General features: G+C 34.6%; 1 pseudogene; it reads right to left on the reverse strand.

Annotated features, from left to right (window-relative positions):
* LOC150057614 (dnaJ homolog subfamily C member 21-like) overlaps nucleotides 1–26,228 on the reverse strand; it is a 79,832-nt pseudogene that overhangs the window by 38,886 nt on the left and 14,718 nt on the right.

The raw sequence follows: 26,228 nt of genomic DNA on the forward strand, positions 1-26,228 counted from the left end.
ATGGAGTTTAATTGTATATCTTATTGAGACTTAGTTGAAAGCTAAGCAACAGCAGTATAAATCACATTAATAAAAATATTGGGTAAAACCCATAGGAGTTTGTTGATTTCATCCTGTGTGTTAGGTTGATGGAGACTATTACTTCATTTTTAATTTTTGGTTACTAACATTTTTAATGTTTGTTTTGTCCTTTGAAGCAGAAATACTTCTAATTTAGTTAGTATGCATTTATTGAGCTCTGCTATTTTGTGTTTCTGTTATTAGTTTTTATGTGTAGCAAGAGTGTAGTTATTATATGTTCTTTGTAGTAAAACCATCTTCAAAAATTTCCTTTTGCATGAATACCCCTCCCCTTAATTTTATGTTCTTTTAGCAAATATTATGTGTTCTTGGAAAAATTTATTATTCATGTCTTTGGAGGACATATGTGATGTCAGTCTCATTACACCAGATATTTGCTTCCAAATAACTGGTCAAATATGCCTATATACCTATATACACTTATGTGTACCCATATATATGTACAAATATATATACGCAGATATGCACATATATATAGTTATTTAGATTTCAAACATTTGGTAAACTTGCAATTTAACTATACATCCATGAGGGACTACTACTTATTGCTTATTAACTAGCAGTATACTGCTTATTTGTAGAACTAAATCACTGAATGATAATTTTTATTGTTCAAAAATGACTTTGTTTTAATTGCCACTCTGGGATTTAGTAGAACCAATAAGGTCTCAGTCTAAGATCACATTCTTAAACAAAATTACTAATCTTTTTTTTTTTTTTTTTAATGAGCAACCCAGGTGAAACTGTATGCATCTGTAACTGAAGCCACAGAGGAAACAGGTAGAAGTCTCCCATTCTGAGGCCTACTTAGTAAAAATTACAAGAATAGTTTAAGTTGTGAACAAATACCTGCCAAAAAAATTCTGAAAAACTCATATTCATGGCTCTGAATTCAAACTCTAATACAGCAAAATAAAATTAATAAAATTACTGTCTGTAAGATTTTTATGTTAACTAAAGACAATTTAATAGGAAAATACTAATTACTTGCAAAATTTATAATTTGTAGCAAATGTTCTGATCATAGAATTATTGTTCAATGGATTTAACAGCAGCTATTATGGCTAACAGCTTAAATGAAAACGTATTTTCGATTTTAAGTATCATGAAATTCAAAATGACAAACTTTCATTGTTTTGTCTACCAAATTATAGAAGAAGAGAAATTTTAAAATATTGTAAAATACACCAGAAAGATTCATCATGGAGGATAACTAAATTTCACACACATACACACACACACACACACACACACACACACACACACACACACACACACACACACACATATATTCTTTTTTCCAGAACTGGCTTGAACTCAGAGCCTGAGCACTGTCTTTGGGTTTTTTCAATGCTAGAGTTCTACCACTTGAGTCACAGAACCGCTTCGGGCTTTTTTACTATGTATGTGGTACCGAGGAATCGAACCCATGTCTCTGTGCAAACACTCTATCACTATGCCAAACCAGATATATATTTTTAAAAATTAAACAATATTTAATTGAGCTCAGATAATCTGAGTCTAAAATTGTATTTCAAAAATTTTATACATATATATGTTTGATATCTTTACCATTATGCTCCAAAATTTAAATATTATTGACAGCATTTTTTCAGTTCATGATGCTTTCTTTTACCATCAAATGCGTAAAAGACTCATATCATCCCTGTGTTTTTCTGTCTCCCTACATCAGTTCCATCAGAAAAACTTGAGAATGCTACCTTTGAATTATATCGAGAAACAAACTATTTTTGTCCCATTATTGTTAAAATTCAGGTATAGCAGCCATCACCCCTGTTCTAAATTACAGGAAATATATTCTTATCAGTCCTTCCCCCGGTGACAGATACAAAGATCACAGAAATCAGAATTATATTCTGTAACTCAGAATAAGTCAGGCTACACAAAATCCTTTATGTATCTCTGTACCTGTCTCAGAAAATGCCAATCAAGCTGTCACTTTGGGATATGGATTTCTCTAAACACTAGAGGTGTACTCTTGTATCAGCAATTGAGTTACTATGGAATCTTTATTCAATAATATTTATTACTACCAGATGTCAATCTTAAACTCCTTGAATTATATTCTCCCATTCCACCGCACAGCTGTTATATTATGTAGCTCTGGTGACCTCAACACTATAGCCTACCTCTGCCTCGCCAATAATAAGCTGTAAACCACCACCTCTCTCCCTTCTTCCTTTCTCTTCCTCTTTGGCCTCTTCAATCTCTCTCTCTCTGTCTCTGTCTCTCTCTCTGTCTTCTGTCTCTCTCTCTGTCTCTGTTTCTGTCTCTGTGTCAGCCTGTCTGTCTGTCTGTCTCTGTCTCTCCCTCCCTCCCCAACCCCCTGCCATCTGCCCGGTCCTGGGGCTAGAACTCAAGGCCTGGGCACTGTCCACTTGAGCCACAGCACCACGGCTGGCATTTTCTTTCTTTCTTTTTTTCTTTTTTTTTTGTGGGTCGTGGGGTTTGACCTTGGCCTGTAGCGCTGTCTTTGAGCTCTTCAGCTCAAGACTACCACCCTACCCTTGAGCCAAGCCCCACTTCCCATTTTCTAGAGGTTACCTAGAGATAAGTCTCAGCAGGTCCTTTTGTTCCTGGGCTGGATTTGAACCTTGATCCTCAGATCTCAGCCTCCTGAATAGCTAGGATACAGGTAGGAGCCACGGCGCCTGGCATGTCTGTCATTTCCTACATATTTGGAACCAAGGATTTGAACACAAAACCTCAGGGCTAGCAAGCACTCCACTACTAGGCCATGCTCCTGGCTCATATTCTTTCTTTGCTGAAGTTTTTGCTTTCATGTCATTTTCAGTTGTTTATTTCGGCTGTACTTCGATTGCATTTCTTTTGTGAATTAATCTTTCTTGGACTTTGTTAATTCACTAATTCTAGATAGTTTTTTGAAGGCATATTATAATATCCCTCCCTGGTCTTGAGTTATTTGTATTTATTAGTTATCCTACTATTTGTTTTTTCCTGTTCCCTTTGTTTCAAGATGTTTTTTTTTTCTTACATGTACAGCAAAACTTCATGCCATCTCATAATTTTTTCATTCTCTTATACTCTATTTTCTTTCCCTGTTTCAATCACAATGCTTTCTATTGTTTCTTCCCTAGGACAGCAGTCTTCTGTGGCACCTAAGCTTTTATTAGAAATATTAATTGGATCTCAAAAATCAGTTTCAAAATTTTTCACCTTAAAATTTTCCAAATGATTATTTTAATTGAGTTTCTTGAAATTCTCCATTTTAATAATACATTCAAACTAGTATTTCATAATCTGTGCCTTTTGATTATGTCTGAATTTACAATATAATTATGTCTGTTGTTTGTCTTAATTTATGTTTGGAAATTTGGGTCCTAATTAAGATAACTTTCAATTTTGTGCAAAATATTTTTCATTAAAACTTACAAATATACTCCATGAAGATCCTTTTCCCTAATATTTTGGTGGTAAAGTGCCCTTACTTGTGCCATAACTAATACATGAGTTTTGTAACTTAGCCCATAGAAACAACATTTCTTTAGGATGCAATTCAAAGAGGATGTTGATATCTTTGTGAGCATCCCCAGTGAGATTTTCAGATCCTGTATCTCTTGCATCTTAGTCTTATTTCTTGTACTTACCCTTCAAAACCATCAGAGAGGGGGTTATTGTTGTTGCTGCTATTGTCTTCTCAATTTGTACATTTTTTTTACAATATCTAAGTTGTACAAGTTTTAAGATTTCACATTAAGATAAGAAGTTAAACTTATTGAAATATTTGGGTCAGTGCTGTCCATCTCTCAATTTTATTTGCAAGAAAATAATTGACTTTGAGGAATGTACCAGAGCAGAAATGTGGAACATATAGTTTGATTTGAACAGTTCTTCATGAAGCAGGCCAGGCGGAAAGCAGTGAACCTCTAAGAGTGGCTTTACAGTTTTATCACTGAATTCATTAGTGTTCAGATCTCTTCAGCAGAGTAAACTTTTAATTTGAATTTTCTTTTACAATAATTTTGATTTTAAGTATAAAATTAATTTATTCCTTTATTATTTGTTGTATAGTAGGATTTTTTTTCCCCAGTTCTGGGGCTTGACCACAGAGCCTGAGCACTTCTTTTGGCTTTCTCAAGACTTGTGCTCTACCACTTGAGTTACAGCACCATTTCTGCCTTTTTTTCTATGTATGTGGTACTGACAATTGAACATCAGTCTCCGTGCATGCAAGCACTCTACCACTAGGCCAAACTCCTAGCCCTATACAGTAGGATGTTAAGAATAAAAAGCATCAGAGGGAATACCTCAGCAGTAGTGAAACAAATAGGTTGTAAGTTAGAAAAAAGTTGAAAACTCGATTAGAAAATGGGAAAATTTCATACGTATTTAGCATTCTAAATTTCAAGTTGATAGGTGGCAAGTAAGTTTTTATATCCAAATTATTCTACTAAAGTACATACTTTATTATGTGCTTTTTGAGAACTCATTTGTGAATAAAACAAGTTTGTTGGTGTCAGGGAATTTTATTTTAGTTAATCAATAAACATAAAATTATCTGACCTAGGGGAAAAATGCTATAATTTAGAATCACTTCTCTTCTACATAACACATGAGGATCACACTGCATGGAAAATGAATGATAAAGTTCTTGTGTATGTAGGCCAATTAAGTTACATATAGAGATAGGTTTACTATCATTTAAGTAGTTGCAGAGAGAATGAAATATTTTTGTAGAAAGTATTTTTAAAGTCTTCAAATCACGAGAAAGTTAAATTAATTATAATAATTTACTTTCAAAGAAATTTGTCAAAGTATAGTACTGTGATTTTTTAAAGACTTCTCTGTTTGCCCAGAAGCAACAATAATGTAGTTTCACATACATATCATTTCTTGATTTCTCTGAAAAATAATTTTGTCTGAATGCTTATTTAATATTTCATTTTCTGAGTACCCTCTGTATAAATTTTTCTAGTTCAAAAAGTTTTGTGTAAAATAACATTTTGACTTTTTACATAACAAGAATATCTAAATGTTATAATGAATGTGTATAGTAAACTAAAATTTTTGTCTTGATTAAGAATGAAATCAAGAAGCATTCCCTAAACAATTGAATCCAGCAAGGCATAATGGCTCACGCCTGTAATCCTAGCTACTCAGGAGGCTAAACTATGAGGATGAAGGTTCAAAGCAAGCCCAGGCACAAAAGGACCTGAGACACTTATCTTTAATAAACCTCTAGAAGTGGGAATTGGAGCCTGCCTCAATGATAGGGAGGTAGCCTTGAGCTAAAGAGTTCATGGAAAATGGCCAGGCTTGAGGTAGAGTGGTAGCTTTTAGCTGAAGAGCTCAGGGATAGTGCCATGACCCACAAAAATAGATAGATAGATAGATAGATAGATAGATAGATAGATAGATAGATAGATAGATAGATAGATAGATGAATAAATGAATAAATAAATGATAAAAATTGAATCTAATATTGAAAGTATATTTATAAATTCTACCACTAGAGAAAAATCTGACAAGCTTTTCTGTGATAAAATGTTAGAGCACACATCATGAACAATAGCAATTCTTTATGTAAACTAAAATACATATTAGGGAATTTTCTCTGGAAATAAGAGCAACAACAAAACCAAATCTACAAAAACCAAAAGTATTTAGTTTACATAAATATGTGAAATTATGGTTATGGATATATTGTGTATGTATTTTTTCCAGAATCTCATATTAGATTCATATGTTAGTCATGGTAAAGAGACTACTATCTCTCTTTTATTGCCCTGATTCTAGATTCATATGTTAGTCATGGTAAAGAGATTAGTATCTCTCTTTGTTTCCCCTCATTCACCAAAAGCATATATATTAATTGACAATTTCAAATACAGAAGAGTGACTAGGGATGAAGGAAAAATCAAAGAAAGAATGAGACAGAGGTAGTCTGATTTGAACCTGAACTCATAAACTGGGTGATGGTGACTCATACTTGTAAACCTGTCTACTCAGGAATGTGAGTCTAGGGATCAAGGTTCAAAACAAGCTTGTACAGGAGCCAGTTGAATTTATTTTCTCCAAGTAACCACTGGAAAACTCACAGTGGAGCTGTGGCTCAAGTTGACCACTATCTTTGAGCACAAAAGCTCAGGGACTATTCCCAGGCCTTGGGTTCAAGCTTCGCACCAAAAATAGTTAAAATGAGAATAAAAAGAATAATCTCATAGCCCAAGGAAGGCAAGCCAATATTTTCTATGTTATTGAGATTTGGGGATATGGAAGTATCTTTGGCATTTACTTTTTGATCAAATGCTGAAGCTTACAAGGAAATAATGAGAGAAATTTTTTGTCAAAATTCTGAGATCTCCATAATTGTTTTCTTGACTAAAATTTTAGATTAAGTAATTCTATTTTAAGCAAACAGAAACAGCAATATGAAAAGTTGACTTCATCACTTAGTAATAGAGATAGTTCACATACCTACTTACTGCCAAAATCTTCTTCCCACACACTTCTAAATTCTGTCACAATCATGGGGAGAAAATGTAAGCGAAGGGTAGGCTATAAAATGCTTCCTCAGCATCATTTTACATGGTCATATGTACATAGCTATTGTGAACCTTGACTTGGACTATGCTAACCATATACTCATTATTACAAATGTGGGAAATCATGGAGCCTATTACTTCATTTAATATGATTTTTTTCCAAGTCTTTCCATTTCCTTATGAATGGGGTGATGCCATTCTTTTTGATGGAAGCTAATCAAAGTGAACTCCAAGATATGAAATAAGAATTGTGTGTTTGTGTGTGTGTATATATGTTGTTATTGTTGTTTGCATTATTTCATTTTTTCCTTTAGTTTATTCTCTTTTGTCTCTGTTTTCGATTCCAGTATCCTTTTTCTTATATAGGTTTATGTAACATATAATTGCAATATCTTTGTGTATTGTGTTTACAATATAAACAAACAAATAAAATGCTTCTTTAAGATAAGACTGGTAAAGAAAATTAATTTTAATATTTACTTAAAATTTTATGAGTGGAAGAGCTTTTCTTTTTTCCAGCTTTTTCTTCTATTGTCATTCTATTACTCTTACTTTTTTCTGAGTGCTCTTTCTTCTTTGACATTTATTTTTCATTTCAATTCAAATATTAGTATCTACTTTGACTTCTCAAGCCTCAGACAGAATGAGGATACTTAACTTTGCAACTGGATTAATGGAAGTGATATATATTTTAAGAGCTGAGTACTTATGTAAATATATGGATATATACACTATATAACATAGAAACATACATATATGTATATGTTGTATATATGTTATGTGTATGTGTTTTACCATTCTAAATCACAAATAATTCACAAAATATTAAAATAATTTTTAATAAAGGATAATAGGGTGTGTTTGTATAGATAACTCTCTCTATATACATATATATACACACACATGCCACAATGATACAGTCTGTACAATTTATATTAACAGAATATAAAAATATGGAAAGTGGTGCTGTGGATCAAGGGGTAAGGCGGTAGCCTTGAGCTGAAGAGCTCAGGGACAATGTCTAGGTCCAAAATTCAAGCCGCATGACCACCACCACTAACAACACTACCTTGGGCTTCACCAGGGTCTTCACGGCCTCGGCCCTTGCGCTCAGAGCCTTGGTGTTGTTGGCCTGCACTTTCTTAAAGCCCTTCTTGTTGTGCTTCTTAGCAAAACGCATGTTCCTCAGGAACTTGGTGTCCACCCCCTTCAGAGACTCATATCTTTGTGATCTGGGTTTCTTGCCATTTCCGGGACTGGTTGTGCATAGTGTGGTTCTTGGACTTGGCCATGTCTGAACCGCCAAGCCTCAGGAGCCGATGCCAAAGTAAACTTTTTTTTTTTCATAGAAGTTATGTGCATTTGTTTACCCCTGTAATTGTAGCTACTCAGGAGTTTGAGACAGGAAGGATCATGATTGCAAGCCAGCCTGAACAGAAAAATCTAAAAGATTCTGTCTCTAGTTAAGCATCAGAATTTTGGATTAGGGTCACACCTCAAGTGATAGAGGGCCAGGTTGAAGAAGTTCAATGAGTACAAGAAGCCCTTTGTTTCAAGAAGATAATTATGAATATATTACTTATAATCTAAAGGTGATTTCAACTAACATTAAAAGCATCAAGTGACAGGTTCTAACTTTGTATATCTTTGGCAATTCAAAGTTGTCATTTTCTTTTCATTTATCAGTTTCACAAATAATTATGTTTACACTTTGGAACTAATATTTATTATTTTTATTTCTGGTGAAATACTATTTGCTAGACTCCAATTTTTCTCTAGGTTCCACTTCCTTTGTGTTAAATAATTTTCTTTTTTTTTCTTTCTTTAAGTAATTACAACACTCCATACAGATAATTCTATATTTTGGTCAGTTATGGGGCTTGAACTCTTGGCCTGGGCATGCTCCCTGAGTTCTTCAGATCAAAACTGTGTTCTACCACTTGAGCCACAGTGCCACTTCCAGTTTTCTTGTGGTTTATTGTAGATAAATGTCTTGCAGATATTTGTTCCCTGGCTGGCTTTGAACCACAGTTCTCAGATTTCAGCTTCCTGAGTAGCCTGGATTGAAGGCAGAAGTCAATGTGCCCGGACATAATTCTGTTTTTAATTAACTAATATTGATTCTTACTGTTCACAGAACTGCCTACAATTGAGAGATATTTCATGTGTCTTCAGTCATAGGAAGGACGAATCCTGAAATGTTTATTTTTCAACCTCAAGTTTTTTAAGTCCTCAAGGAAAAGTAAAAATGCATACTAGACAAGGCGCTGGTATGATGTACTACACAATATTAGCTTTGATATTGATTAGATGTCTGGGAGATTGGACAGAGTTTGTCCTGAGACCTGAATAATATTTTCATTGGTTCTAAAGTGGAGGTGTTCTAAGTTTCTTGATAAGGTTGTCAATCCAGCAATTTTCATTATTGCAGTGATTGAAGGGTCTCACCTTAGTGGCAAAGATACAACAGTGATATTGTTCATGTCTCAATGTAATTTAATAACCATATGAGGTACTAAGGGCATCTCATTTAAAATTAATAATAAGTTTTACTGATGTTGCTGTTTCGTGTGCTGAATAGAATGCGTGCTCCAACTCTACAGGGGAAAAATGTTCATTAATTGTCTGAAACCTTATTTTATACATGCGTGGAAGAATAAAATGGTGGGAGAACAGGAAAGGATGGAATATGTATGCCCGTGTGTGTTATTTTATGATTGCATGTGCATTTGTGTGTTCATGTATTTGTGAGCACATGTACTCAGATTTGCACATTTCATTCCAACTGAGTTTTATAACTCAGTTGGTCAGTAAATATTTAATGATTGCTTCTCTGATTGAGTAAACAGCATTAACGTTGGCAAAGCCCATGGTCTCAATGAGCTTTTATTTCATGAAAGACATGAAAAACAGAGTTCTTAAGAAGATAAAGAAGGGGCCAGGAGTTTGGTCTCATGGTAGAGTGCTTGCCTAGCATGCATGAGGTTCTGGGTTCGATACTTAGGTACCACATACATAGAAAAAAGCCAGAAATGGTACTGTGGCTCACATGGTTAACTTTTAGCCTTGAGAAAGCCCAAGGACAGTGTTCAGGCCCTGAGGCACAGGAGTGACAAAAAAAAAAAAAAGATGAAGTACAAAATAATGGTGTATGTATGGTGTATGTGGACAAGTCTGTAAGCAAAGACCTTGTGATATATGTAGGCTTTACTTCTGAGACAGTGCTCTATGCAACAAATTGAAGGTAATTTTAAGTCTGTTTATTCCAAAGGAAAGAAAAAAAATGACTTAGAAATTACCATTTAATCAAGATTAAGAATGAACTCAGAGACAAATTCAGAAAATAGGAATGTTCATATATTACAATCTGTATATTTAGGAACATATAATGAGTACCTTTATTAAATAATGATTTTCTCCCTTCTGACTCATAGAAATGGTCTCTGACTTTTAGCTACCCCATACCTGTAACATTTAGAGAAAATCAATAGGATGTAGTACCAAGGTTTTCTTTTCTTTTCTTTTTCTACTTTGTCTTTTTCAACCATTTGGTAAGTAGATTTAGGCTTGGCTGGCCCTTGATGTTCAACTCCTACCTGTCAACTCTCGTATTTTGAACTGAAGATGTGGGAAGGGCAGGGTCATTTTATCATGGAGCTATGAGTGTTTCGCGCCCTCACTGTGTGATTCAGTATATTCTATGAAGTCTGTTTAAGCAGTGACAGGTGAGATGGATGAAGATTATATTTCACTTCTACAAAATTTAATATCCACCCAGAAACCACATCTGTATGTATGTTTCTAATTAGAACATAAGTAGGTGGCTTCCACAAGGAAGTGCAAATATTGTGAAGCTAGCCCAAACAGTAACAACTGAATATAAATCAAGAGTTTGTTATAATTACATTTATGTTACAGACAAGGGAAATGAGATTCTGATGAGCAAAGTGTATTTTTCAGCTATTTAAAGTCCAGAAACGAATTAAAAAATGAAGAACCTATGAATAAAAGTGTTACGCTTCTTATACAATGAATAATGTAATCTTTGAGACAAACTATCCTAGCTTTAAATCCTGGCTTTGTTCACTTATTACTTTTTTTTACAGTGGCAAGAAATTAGTTCTTTAAAAATCTCAAATTCCTCTCTTGTATATTCAAGATTATGAAATTTAGTGTATGCTTGAAAACTTTTTTGTGGGGAATATGACAGAAAAATTAGCACTGGGATTATGGTCTAGTGGTAAAATGCTTGCTTAGCATTCATGAAGCCTTGGGTTCGATACCTCAGTACTACATACACAGAAAAACAAACAAAAAAAAAAATAGAAGTAGAGCTATGGCTCAAGAAAACTCAAGGACACTGCCCAAGCCTTGAGTTCAAATGCCAGGCCTGAAAAACTGTTTATGTGTGTAACAGATAACAAGTATCCTTTTATTCTAAATACTTGTATAACAGATAACAAGTGTGTTTTATTCTAAATACTTCTATATAAATTAAGTATTCATGGTATGTAAAGATGGTAGGGAATGAAGATATGGGTAAATGAGAGATGGGGAAGAATATTGAAATTGGTGACACTGATCAAGATTCATTCATAAACTGCTTTGTTGAACAGTAATTCCTTTGTAAAACTACTTAAACATAACATAAAAATTACAAAGCCAACACTTGGTGGATGCTAATGTATTACACTCAGGAGGTAGAAATCTGAGGATCACAGTCTGGATAGAAATGGCTATGAAATTTTATTTCCAGGGAAAGAAACAGAAAACAAAACTGTGTATGTACTTTGGCTCAAATGGTAGGGGCTGCTGGTCCACGAGCAAATATCCTGAGAGGACCTGAATTCAAGCCCCAATACTGTCAGAAATAAACACAACAAAGAAACAAAGTAGCAATCAATATTTTTTATAACTTACTCAAAATCTGAGTACATAGAGGGTTCATGGAATAGTCTTTTCAAGTAAAGTTAATAATTTTTAATGACTCGTATTCATAACCCAATTGTCTCTAGAGGTTGGAAATAGGAAAATTACTGGTAAAGGGTGGCCAAAGTGAACGCAAGAATATCAACTAACAAAAAAGGGGGCTAGCGTTCAGCTCAAGTGTTTAAGAATGAATTCTCATACCAGTATCTAGATAATACTACTACTACTACTAATAGTAATAATAGTAACAGGAACAATAGCAACAAATCAACAAGGTTTGCTTTGTAGATTAGATGAGTGAACATTTATGAAAACTCATGAATATTTTCATCTGCTATCTTGGAAAAGGAAGTGGATACTTGTGCCCTGTCCTCTTTGTTTCCTAGTCGGGCTTATTTAGACAGGAGATTGGGCTCCAAGTATGTCTGCAGTTGATAATAAATCCTTCAGTGGGGGAACCTAGACTTTCAAAGTTTCCCATCTCTTCACTGACTAGTGAAGAAGTGTCCCTGTACTAACAGTTGCCAAAGAGTCAAGAGACCAAAGCTAGTCCATATTTGTACCATTGCTGACTCTGCTGTTATGAACACATGCTAAACATCTTTAATAAAGCATACATCCAGGGAGACTATAAGGAACACCTATGAGTATTGCACTCTGAGGAAAACCTGATCCATCATCTTTTAAACCATACATATTGCAATCAGACCCACTACAGGTCATCACAACAGCTGTCAACGGAAGACAAGGGTTCGTGCTAGTAATTAAGATAAACTTTGTTTTTATATTGGTTAAAATGTCCTATTCTTTTTTGTTTTTTGATCCATAAACAAAGTTTGGCTGTAAAGTATTTGTGGCTGGATACTGGGAATAATGAGAGAAAACAAAATAGATATCGTGAAACTGAAAACAAGCTAAGGAGTTTCATCTAGTTCAGTGAGCAATAATTAACAATATCTGCCTTCATTCCTGTCTTCTTCATCCCTGGTACCAAGTAATCACTGACTTGCATTCATTCACTATATTCTCATTTGATTTTGATGAGAGGTAATGTTAAAAGCAACACACCATGAAGTTTCATGGATTTATTTAGTTTTACTACATACACGTATTGCTGATGGTTTGTTATGAGTTGGTTTTAGTGTTTGTAGTATTATTATTTCTACATGGCTAACTAGCATACCAATTCAAACATACTGTAATTTAAATATTTCTTCACACATTTTTGGACACCAGGGTTTTCTGTCCATTTAAATGATTATATACAAAACTATAGGTGCAATTAAACAAACATAGAATGGCCATACATTAATGCCTTTAAGCTTGTGCTTCGGATGAAATTAATCTGATATCTGCAAATATATTTAATTAGTTACAGCTTCCCATGGTATCTTAATGAGGCTAAGTATATGAAAATGTACATTGCCCAGATCTTATTATTACTTGTTACTGTCAGACTTTAAGATCTTAGCCATTCTGGTGTAAATATAACATTTAATTTACATTTCCACTTTCTGTTGACTAAGAAGAACATTGTGCATATTCTTACAGGTATACAGCGCATTTATTAAGAAGTCCACATTAAAATTTACTATTTATTTTTTATAATTATTTAAATATTTTATTGAGACCTATAAGCCTATATATTGTTTTATCAGTCATGTGGCTTTATTCTCATTTTCATAACATTTCTTTGATTTTGCTTCATTTTTAACATTCTAACATTCTAACATTTTTAATGTTAGATATGTTGAATTTGAAACTAGTTGATCTTTAAACACATTTTCCCAACAAAACGTTCTCTTGCATTGGGAAAAGTACCATCCATTGTTTTCTAGAGGAGTTCTAACCAGTCTCAATGGCTTTTCGTAAATATCATAGTCTTAACCTTCCCAATAGGTTTACGGAAACTTCTCCAAGCAAGCATCAACCAAGGTCAACTTGGAGAGAGTAGAGACACAACTGAGTTACCACCTGTAGTCCTCCTTATAGATGCCATAGCAAAGTATCACATATATGGTGGCATAGAACAACATGACTTACTTTATAGGTGTACAGGGCTTTAGGAGTCTGAAATCATGAGGTTAATAGAAGTGTGCTCCTTTGTCAAATCTTTGATGGTTGGGGTCTAACCACTGTCCCTCGTAGCTTTCAATAGACCCAGTTATATTTTTTTCTTCGAGAAGCATCATTCTAATCACTTCCTCTCTCTTTATATTGCCTACTTCTTCTTGAGTCTCTATATGAATATTCTGGTTTCTTACAAGGAAAGATATTTAATCTATGATAATTTTATCTCCTTCTTACCTTAATTCACAAAAGGCTTCATTTCTATGCAAGGTTAGTATGCGGATCTGGCTGAACAGGAGTTTGGACTCCTGACTCAAGAAACTCTGATGCTCTGCATCCCATCTGGGATTATATTTAGTCACCTCATGAGGTGGATCAGAAGCATCTGTAATGAAGCACCATTACATAAATTTTAACTCATTTTTGAGAAGCAAAAGAGGCTTTGCCCTATTTTAAAATAATCCTCTTCTGAAGCTATTTGAAAAAGCATGGTGAAATTACTCTCAGAATATATATGTATTCAATTCAGCATGTATGGGCTCTTAAGGCTAAGACAGTTAACATATTACAAATTAAAGGATCTCCAGGCTTCACTTAACAGTATTTTTGTAAACATGGCTTCTACAGTCTATTTCCAGAACACTGAATTTCTGTCCATTCTAGATGATTTAATTTGTCTTATTGAACCCAAAAGGTAAAACTTAATATTACTAAATTTCACCCAAATTGTGTTGATAGAAAAAGAAGTCAACTGAAGAAACCTTGGGCTCTACTAGCAGAGATTTGTAATAGAGCAAAACCTTGATACATAAGGCCATACAGTATGAAGTAGGATATTGAAACAAAAGCCATATAATGAATGATAGTTGTCCTTAAGGTACTATGTTATCTCTCATCTCTTTTGCTGTCCCTTGGTTATCTCATATTGTTACAGTATCTCACTTTGTTATCTGATATATTGGATATATTTGTATTTGGTTATTTGAAATTGGATAGGGAAAGAGGAAAACAAGATGGGGGGTTGGGGGGAGGGTAATGGGACCAAGACGTGTGAAAGGGTATCAATGTATGTGAATTAATGCACCTTCTATCTGGCAAATATCATGTAACCCTTTTATTAATTACAATAAAACATATCAAAAAAAGAAAAAGAAGTCAATCAGTTATACAAAGGAAAGTCTTTAAGCAAATGACAAACAAATCCATTATTTTTGGTTTTGTTTTAGTACTGTTAATAACATATATTATTAGCTTCTTAATTATCTTTTTTCATAAGAGGAAAATTGATGGTGCAAGTCTAGGTAATTTCCAGAAACATCATTGACATGTAGAAAAGCTTACTGGAGACTACACATTACTACTTTATAGAAAACTTAAAAAAATATTCATTTTAGAGTTTTACCTTTAGATGTTCTCTAATTGATAGGATCTTTCCTTATGCATCTAAATCACATTAGGTATTGTTAACTTATAGTAGCTTCTGTTTTCTTTCCAAAAGGAAACTAAAAAGGGTAATAGCAATAAATAACTTGACAAGTTAATTAAAGAAACATGCAATTAACATAAATGTTATCTAAATTGAAAACAAAATAATTGCCAGAAGCAGAAATAAAGTAATATCAATTGTGTATTAGGAGTAAATGGGACACCAGGGTATCACTTGTGTAATAATAGTCATTTTAGGAAAAAAAGAAAGTAAAAGAGAGCTCTGGGTTTGTGACTTTAGTCTGAAACAAGGTAAGAACAATATAATTTTTTGCTGAGGGAATTACCTGATGAATAGCTAGTCATCTCTTGTAAATATGCCAATGACTGATCAACTCATATCATAAAAAAGAGAACCCTCCTCTTAAATTGGGATGCTTTAGTTCATTTAAAGACTAATTTCCTAGTCTGCACTAATATTTTTTTCTAATCAAACAGTAGAAGAGTTTTGGTATTTTCTTTAATTTAGATATGATTCATTGAGATAAGAGATAACATTATTTTGCTGCACTCCTAAATCTTCTGTCTCAAATTGGTACTAAATTGTTTATGACTCTTCAGGAAATCAATGATAAGCAGTTATTTAAAAAACAGAATGATAAAGTGCTAGTGGTAAAGCTTAGGGATTGAAATTTTAATCTTTGATTTATAGTTCACACTAAAGTAAATCTAAAATTACTTTATTCCTGCTTTTTAATTTTTCCGTGGATTTCTTCAGAGATGAAAAGTGACAGTATATTAACTGTCTTTTAATTATTTTCTGATACCTGGATGAAGAATGATACTTTACAAACCCTTGCTTAACATCAGTCCATGAATCAAGATTATTAGCCAATATGTCATGGCATCTGATTACTGTTATTTATACCTGCGGCCCATTATATCACAGCTTTTCCTTAATAAGTACCTAATAACTGCACATTGCCCTGTCCTTCTTCTGAAACTAATGAGAAGTCACAAGGAGAATAATAATATAAGTGTTTCCTACATTGCATCATTTTGAAAAGTTACCTTAAGTGAAGTCAGTCAGTCTCAAAGAGAAAAAGATCATGCTACTTTTCATATGCAGTAAATCTAAATTGCTAAATGAGTAAACATTCAGTGTCCTATGCATATATACATAGACATTAAAGAAACTATAATGTAGAGGAAAATTGAAATGGTATTACTCCACTAAAGAACTACATTACATTTGGGCATCTAGGTGGGTTCAATATCTTTGCTATGGTAAATATGAATGTTGCTGTGCTAGTGGCTTTAGCGATGTTTGGATCCAGATGTATTTATACACAGTGGAATTCTATGCTGCCATCAGAAAGAATGATGTGGCCAGATTCATAAGAAAATGGAAAGACTTGGAAAAAATCATATTAAGTGAAGTATGCCAGACTCAAAGGAACATAGGCTCAATGGTTTCCCTCATTTGTAATAATTAGTACACATCTAGGACTCTCCTAGCAGAGGATTACAATAGCATTAAAAACTAGATACATAAGGCTATGTAGGATGAGGCTAGATGAGAGGATCTACAGGATATGGAAAGAAGAGCTTTATCTTGTGTGATTGTTGTTTTAAATGTACTATGTTATTTCTGTTCTCTTTTGTTGCCCTTTGGTTAATCTCATATTTTTACTGTATCTGACTTTGTTACCTGGTATATTGTATATACATTTATTTGATTATTTGAAATAGGAAAGGGAAGGGGAAACAAGATGATTGGGAGGGGTGGGGGAAGAAAATGGGGACAAAAACATATAAGAAAGGGTATCAATGTCTAAGAAGTAATACAGCTACTATCTGGCAAATGTAACTGTAACCCCTCTCTACATTATAATAAAAAATTTAAAAAAGAGTTACCTTACAGTAAACAAAATGAATATCTGGAAACTGGAACACGTGTTGGGATATGGTGAGAATAAGGTGCTGATGCAATGAGAGGATATACAGAATGCAGTAATAACATTCAGGGTATATATGTTTAAGTTATAGCGTTCAATGTCTATATGTGAAAATGGGGCCAGGTAAATTGAAGGAATGAATAGGGTTTTGGCAGATGGAGGAAATGATGAAACGGATCAAGATGCATGGGATAGTCATGTGGGACTGAAACCCTTTTGGACAACTATGGAATTATGAAAACATAAGATAAAAAAGGAAACAACAAAAAAGAAAAGGAAATAAAACGCTGTATTTCCTCTAAAAGCCTCCGGTTGGGAGTTCAACTTGACAGCACACTATAGAACAGACATATGGAGTCACTGCCCAAAAGGCTGCCTCTCTGGGACTTATGCAAAATATGATGTATTTCTCCTCTTCTTTAACGAGTATTCACAGCTGCTCTGTGCCTAGCCTTTTCACTGTCTTGCTTGTCTATCGTATGTTTGTAAAACAAAATAATCATTTTTTTTCCACAGAAAAGATTCTATAGACAGAAAGTAGTGATGTGTATAATTTCTTGAGGGTATTATTTGTTGGAAGGAATGAAAATTTCATGCACGTGCATGGAGAAAGGAGGCTAGAAATGACAGATTATTAGCAATGTTGAGGTTTATGATATCCATGAAATTTGTTTAGATTATTACAAAAACACATTTTTGATGGTTGTTATTTATAAAAGGAGCCAGAACACTAACTAATGTCAAAGTCAACATGAAAGATTCTATAGGATCTAAACACAGTAACGAGGTGGAGCCGATCTACATTTCACATAAATATAATGATAGATTACTTGGAAAATGACGTTTTGCTAGAAAAATTTTATGTAACTTTAGCAAATAAATATGGATAATTTAATTATGATTTTCCCAAAGGGTTCCAAATCATTATGTTAAGCCAAAATTTTAAGACACTCCACTCAACTGTTACCTCATATTACCTCTCAAATAAAAAAAATATGGAAAGTTCCATGGCATTTTAGGGTGATTATACAAGCGATGGGTGGGTTCCAAATTCATGACTTTTAAACACCAATTGACACCAATTATTATATGAAAGTGTGAAGCAAGCACTTTCTGTAAGCGCTGGTGTATATGCAGACTATCCAACACACATGATTTCTTAATAAGGCTCATCACTGTCCCATACTTAGGAATTAGAGTGCAACACTGGAGATTATTTCAGTGAATACCTGAAAAATGCATACAAATCTGCAAACTTTAAATAGATTTGGGCTTGGATACATTGTGAAATCAGTGAATGAACTGAGGAAGACTGTGAGCTTGGTCTGCAATGGCACACACCATTGAATTTGATGCTTTGTCACTTTCCAAGAGGGCACATGTAACTACAAAAACCATCAATTGCTCATTCTGTGTTAATAAACAGACTGTAACAAGCCAAAGAATTTATTAATATGAAATGTGCACTGGTGAATATGTACTATGTTGAGCTTTTTAGGCCCTTAATGACTGGTGTTTATTAACTTGATGGGACTGAGAAGTGCTTGATATTGTGCAGCAAACTCCAGTGTTCTTGTAAAAGGTTCGTTCTGCAACCATTCCAGCCCTGATTTTGGGTGGCATCATTAATGTCCTAACAATATCTTAGCCTATCACATTTCTATGCACTGAGTAACCCCTCTTCTAAATCTTCTGTACCATGGTGTCCTGCCTTTCTGAAGCAGAGAAATGTGGAGCCAAACAACCATAGACCAGAGATTGAAACCATAAGCCAAAATAAACCTTTCTGCATTTACATTGTTTTCCTCAAGTAATTTTCTTTCTTTCTTTCTTTCTTCTCTCCCTCCCTCCCTCCTTCTCTCCCTCCCTCCCCTCCCTCCCTCCTTCTCTCCCTCCCTCCCTCCTTCCCTCCCTCCCTCCCTCCCTCCCTCCCTCCCTCCCTCCCTCTCACTCTCTCTCTCTCTCTCTCTCTCTCTCTCTCTCTCTCTCTCTCTCTCTCTCTCTCTCTCTCTCTCTCTCTCTCTCTCTCTCTCTCCCCCCCCTCTTTCTTTCTTTCTTTTGTGGGTCCTGTGGCTTGAACTCGGCCAGGGCCCTGTCCCCGAGATCTTCAGTTCAAGGCTACCACCCTACCCTTGAGCCAAGCCCCTCTTCTCATTTTCTAGAGGTTAATGCAATGCAAGAGTCTCAGGTCTTTTTGTGCCCAAGCTGGCTTTGAACCTTGATCCTCAGATCTCAGCCTCTTGAGTAGCTGGGATTACAGGTGTGAGCCACTGCAATGATATAAAGCTTATATGTAGTAGAAAATTAACTTGTTTTTTTCTAATCAGCATTGTGAACTCATATTGTAAAATACTGCTTCATATATGTTATCTTTTTTTTTCCTCTGATTTTTATTTGAATATTAGGTAAAAATATTTCAGTATCTAAGAGATTTTATGAATCATTATCACCACATGTACATACTCATGTTTCTGTTCTTAATGTCTTAATGAAAAAAGTGCTAGGATCTCTTCATAGATAGATAGATAGATAGATTGATTGATTAATAGATATATCTACAGTCATGGGTGGCTCACTTCTGCAAACTTATCTTTTTCAGAAACACAATTCTAAGCCAACCGTGGGCAATGAGCTTTGGATCAAGGGACAGGGCACTAACTTTTATGAAAAAGACTCACAGACAACATTCAGGCTTTGAGTTCAGGTCCCAGGACCAGCAAACACACACACACACACACACACACACACACACACACACACACCTAAATTGAATGCAACATTTAAAGTATTATTCTCAGCATTGTTCCACTTAAGTGTCCATGTAAATATAATCACAACTGTAAAATAAAGTTTTTACACTAGAAAGTAATTAACATCATCTAACTTTCAGTCAGCTGCTTTCACAGACCTTCATCACCATTATATAACTCTTTAGCTTTGCCTTTTTCAGAATGTCAGTGAGTTGATATCACATTGTATGAAGCCACTGCAACATCTTTAGTTTTAATTAGTATTATTTCTATGAAAACTATGTATGTTCTGACACTATTAATAATTCATACTCTTAGGTCGCTAAGTAGTGTTCCACATATGACAGATTATTCCTCAACTTGTACATACATTACTAGGTAAAAGATTTCAAAGATTTCTCCTGTAGAACTATTGGAAATAATATTTCTATAAATATTCACATACAAGTTTTTGCATAGTCTCCCATTTTTCTTAGCTACATACATTACTAGTTATTTTGATAAATACCTTCCTACAAATTTAATAAACCAACTATTCTAAAGTAGTTAAAAAGTCTTGTTACTGGCAATGGTAGTAGTTTCCTTGCTTGAATACTTAGCAATTTAATATCTGTTCACTTTAAGCTCATTGGGGATTGTTGTGTGTGCCCTATTAAATGTTCTTGGTGAGGATATTTTGATTTCTTTTTCTTTGTTGGTTTTCATTGGGTAGAAATGTTTCTTACATATTTTTCATTTACTGTTTAATACATAATACATAGCACAATAATTTTTGCTTTCGATGAGTTAACTTTTTATGTTTTATTTTACAGTAGCAGGAGTTCTTACCTCACAGTGATTTTTTTATGGAAAAAATATTTGTGGTGATTTACCTAAGAGAAATTTGTCAAGTGACAGAACATAGAAATTTTCTCTTTAGGGTGTTTTTGTTTCCAAGTAATTTCAGATCATATATTTGCTCCATGGTCTATCATAAATTAATTAGTTATGAGTAAACAAGTTACAAATCAAATTGTTTGTATTCTTTTACCTTTGTGGAGCAGTATTCACACTTTCCACAACTATTATGTAATGTTAATTATTTTTCTCTAAAATTATGTTTTTTTTTTTCAAAAATCTTCTTGTACTGCAGGCTTGTAGCTCATGACTCTAACCCTATCTACTCAGGATTCCCAGATCGAAGTATGCTTTTTGAAGCTTGGGAGGGCAGAAAGGCCTATGACACATTCCTGTCTACAATTGAACAGCAAACAAATCTGGAGTAGCACAAGTACAGAGAGGGTGATGCCAGGGAAGCCAACCATGGGGCTGGGAGTTTGGACTAGTAGCAGAGTGCTTGCCTAGCATGCACGAAAACTCGGGTTCATTCCTCCTTACCGCATACACAGAAAAGCCTGAAGTAGTGCTGTGGTTCAAGTGGTAGATCTCTAGCCTTGCCAAAGCCCAAAGACAGTGCTCAGGACCTGAGTTCAAGCCTCAGGACTGGCAATGAAAAAAAAAAAAAAGGAAAAGAGAACAAAAGCAGATTCAGTGACTTAATCCACAATCCTAGCTATTCATAAAACAATGATAAAGAGGATCATAACTAGAGGCCAAAGGGCATGTGAAAACTAACTAATGTATCTGTAAAGTAAAACTTGAAATTAGAGTGAGTCCTCAATTTTTCTTCTCTCTGTCTCGTGTCTATCTGTTTCTCTATGTCGCTCTGTCTCTCCTTCTCCCTTTCTCCTCTCTGTCTCTCTCCCTCTCTCTCTCTCTCCTCTCTCTTTTACTCTATACTAGGATTTGAACTCATGTATTTGAACTTCTTAGATAAGAATTATGAAACTTGGCTCAGATGTGTAGCCACCCTTTCATTGATTTTTTTTTGAAATATGGACTTGTGTTTTTCCCTGGCTAATCTACACAGCTATCCTCATAAATTTGCTTCCCCTATATCTGGAATATCTGGCACTTATTACTAAGCTGTTTGATATTTGTTTTATCTCAGAGATTATGTCTTCAAAAATCTGTTTTCTTTACCAGAGTTGTTCAATTTATGGGTGAAGATTTGCCTATAATCCTAATAATGTTTATTAATATAGGCTCTATGCTAATGGTTATTTTATAATCCATTGTAGTTTCATTATTCATCTTGTATTTTCCTCTTTTCCATTGTGCTAGTTCATATATGCTTCAAGTCAGCAACTTCATATATGCTTATTTTTTTTTCATTTTATTGTCTGAGTAATGTATAGAGGGGTTACAGTTACATTCACCAGGTAGTAAGTGCATTACTTCTCACACATTGATATCCCTTATGTTTTTGTCCCGATTTCCCTCTCTCCACCCCTTCCCAACCATCTTGTTCCTCCCCTTCCCTTTCCTATTTCAAATAAACATATATACAATATACCAGGTAACAGTCAGATACAGTAACAATATGAGATTAACCAAAGGGAAAGAAAAGAAAAGAGAAGTACTATGAAGGAGGGAGGGCATTTTAAAACCATCTTACCATTTTTCTGAAGTTTCCTTGTGGTAAGAAAATGTTATCATTGTTTTTCATAAATATTTTGTCTCTTATGAATTAGTTTATCCTTATGATTGCTATCTATTTCTGCTATGTGTTAGGATTATTTTTTCCCTCTTGTTTTGTCTCATTTCTCGAGATAATGAGAAAGAAAACATTTGAGTTTATTTTCTTTTATACTATACCAATTAATAATACAAAAATTCTCTAAAGGCTTTAAACTTGCCTCTGTGGTTGATCTTTGGTATATTCCATATGTGTGTGCTTTTAGTTTCAAAAAAGATAAATTTCAAGCATTCTGATAATTCAACTTTGAACTACTAGTATATTAAGGCATATTGCATATATTTTGAGTGCTCATTTGGGTAATCATCTGGTCTATTTTATTGAGTTTTCCTTTGTTTGATAGAATTCCTACATGTTGAATGCTTGATGTAACTAATCAATGGTGCTGGAATCTAGCAGGCTAATATCTGAGGATCACAGTTCAAAGCCAGCCTACACTGGAAAGTCCATGAGACTCTTTTCCCCCCCCCATACTCTGAATGAGATGTGATTCTTCTTTTTTTTTTTCTTTATTGTCCAGGTAATGTATAGAGGGGTTACAGTTACATTCACCAGGTAGTAGGTGCATTACTTCTCAAACATTGAAATCACTTTTTACGGTTTTTGTCCCCATTTCCCTCCCCCCACCCACTCCCAATCCATCTTGTTTTCCACCAAAATAAGACAAAAATGGAGCTGTGGCACAAGTTATAGAGTGAAAACCTTGAGCAACAAAGTTCAGGAATATTATCTAGGCCCTTAGTTCAAGTCCCAGAACTGACATATATAAATGTGTATGTCACACATATATACATACAAATGCAACATATATGTATATAATCATATATGTATATATGCATATATAATATATAATATAATATTATTAACTTGCTTGCACTTATTCTGTAAATTAATGAGATATAATTTCTCAAGCTCGAGATGCTAATTTGGGACTGGACTACTGTTTTGCTCTATCAGAAATTTTGAAGATATGTTATTGAGTTACTGGGATTTTAATTTCTATCTTTGTTGTCAGTTTGTAAACTGAGGCACATCTACTTCCTTTATATCAAATTCCTTTATAATTTTATTAGTTCTATGTGTGTTCAAAATTTTTCTGAAAATACTTGAAATTTATATATAGTGGGTATACCTATTTGTCTAATAAGCAATAGTTTGGTTTCTGGTTGATTATTTTAAACTAATATTGTATGCAATATTAATTGCATACAGTACTTTCCTTCTTTTCTCTCTCTTTCTCTCTCTTTCTTTTATTCTATGTGTTCTCTTGGGAAATTATTTCAGGGATTCTTAAAGTTTGAATGTTAACATAATTTCCAACATGCAACCTCTATGGCAGTATCAAGGGAAAATTTCCCAACTTGTACTTCTTATGCAGTTCAGAATTTGTGTTTTTATCACTTAGATTACATAAATTTGTTCTGTAAATGCATTTAAAAATGAATTTTCTGCTGCTTCCTCTTAGATATTCATTTTAGCCTCCAGCTTTGCTCACAGGTGTGGCAAACGTTCTATCGGTTCTCGGAGCTGAGAGGCCTCAATTGTTACTGCACACTGAGGCTTGAGTTTTCAGTGTCTCTGCCTGAACTGGAGCATCACTCATCATTAATTACTCTGCCGGTGGCTATGTCCTCCTATTTTCCACAAAGTCGTAGAAACCAAAGTTCAAATTACATAAGAGTCTCCATATGGCATCAAAACATATCTTTTCCCTTTTTCCCTGAGACTCTAAGTAGATAATTCATATTGTCTTTGAAGAATTTTCATCATATTTGAGGATATTTTTGGAAGTCAGAATGGATACTTAGAAAACCGCATTATGAAATACTCTTCAAAGATAAGTTTCCCCACTTTTCTCAGACTCTGAAAAGTGTATTATTCCATTAATTCCTGCTTTTATTTTGTTTTGAAGAGGTGGTAGTAGAAGGGTTGAGCTCAGGATGTTGCTTGGTAGGCTGGTGCTATTCCACTTGACAGTGTGTCCCATCTGCTTTTTGCACTGACAGTTTTCCAGACAGGCTCCTTCTGGATGGCTTTCCCAGCTTGATGTGCAATGCTTTTACTTGTGCTTCTGAGTAAAACTGTGTCTGCAAAGGATAGGTAGGTGCCACAGTGCCACCATGATATCCCCCATCCACTCTACTTTAGCTGAATTAGCAAGCAACTGCAGTGTACATCTCATGGGTTGACATGAAGTCTCCTCAATTATTTCCCACCCAAGAGGCTACAAACTGTGAGCTCCTCTGTCTCTAACTCTCAAGTAGCTAGGATTGTACACTAGAGACACTGAAAATGGGTTCCAGATTCATACATACAATTCTTCAGATATTGTGCTTGAATATCTCTGAGTCTTGTGAGCAACTTTGCACTTAAAATCTGAGATTTCTTTCTCTCTCTTTTTTTTTGGTGTTGTTGTTGGTGGTTATGGAGCAGCCTCGATATTGTCTTTGAACTCTTCATCTCAAGTCTACCACCCGACCCTTAAGCCAAGACTCACTTCCCATTTTCTAGAGGTTAATTGGAGATAAGAGTCTCAACGATGTTCATTGCAGCACTATTTACCATAGCAAAGATATGGAACAAACCCAGATGTCCCTCAGTTGATGAGTGGATCAACAAGATGTGGTATTTAAACACAATGGAATTCTATGCTGCTGTTAGAAAGAACGATATTACCCCATTTGTAAAGAAATGGAAAGACTTACAAAAAAATAATATTAAGTGAAGTAAGCCATACTCAAAGGAATATAGGCTCAATGGTTTCCCTCATTTGTCTTTATTAGTAGAAAGCTTGGGCTCTCCTAGCATAGATTCACAATACAACAGAATCTAGATACATAAGGCCATATAGTATGACACTAACTGAAGCACCTCCAGGATATAGAAACAAGAACCATATAATGAGTGATTGTTGTCCTTAACGTACTATGTTATCTCTCATCTCTTTTGCTGTCCCTTGGTAATCTTACATCGTTACAATATTTCACCTGGTTATCCCATACATTTTATATATGCTTAATTGGTTATTTGAAATAGGAGAGGGAAGGGGGGAATCAAGATGAGTGGGGGGGAGGGGGGAGGGAAAAGGGGACCACAACATGAGAATGGGTATCAATGTTTGTGAAGTTATGCATCTTCTATCTGGTGAATATAATGTAACCCTTCTATTAATTACAATAAAAATATATAGAAAAAAAGTTATCTGGAGAAAATCCTCAATGAATAAAGACAGTTGAAGTGAAAAAGAAGAGTCTCAGGTTCTTTTGTGGCCAGACTGGCTTTGAACCTTGATCATCATATCTCAGCCTCCTGGTAGCTAGGATTACATGTGTGAGCCACTGAGCCCAGCTTGAGATTTCTTTCTGTGATCCCTTGTAGATTCTCCTTTGCCTGTGGGAGAGACACATCCTGATCCTTCCTTGTGTCTGATGTGACAGTAAATTTTCCCAGCCAATGCTTTCAATTCTGTTCTGGTTTGCAATGATATATGTGGCATGGTATCTTGCTATGCTTAGGTATTTTAAGGTTCAAATATGAAATGACACTGTATATAAAGTCTAAATCCAGAGTATCCTGTTATTTCGGTATGGCCACTAAATTACATTTTGTGAATGTGTTTCTGATGTATTTCATAGGCGTCTAACATTTTCCTTGTTAGTTGTCTTTGCTTACAGTTCAGTCTAGCAAGAATGTCAACTACCATCCACAGGATAGCCATGAGGGAACATTTTCATTTCTGTGCATGCTAAGCAGTTCCTGTGCAATCACCTGAGGCACAATTCACATTAAATTGTTACATTATCTACTCTAACCTTACCCCATATTTTCCCATGCCCATGTTTTATCCAGAAACAATGACATTTCTGGGTTTTTTTCTGTTAATGTTTCTTTTTATTGTATTCTGGATCAG

Source organism: Megascapheus bottae, chromosome 10 (assembly GCF_031878675.1).
Source record: "Megascapheus bottae isolate mThoBot1 chromosome 10, mThoBot2.hap1, whole genome shotgun sequence".
Taxonomy (NCBI): Eukaryota; Metazoa; Chordata; class Mammalia; order Rodentia; family Geomyidae; genus Megascapheus; species Megascapheus bottae.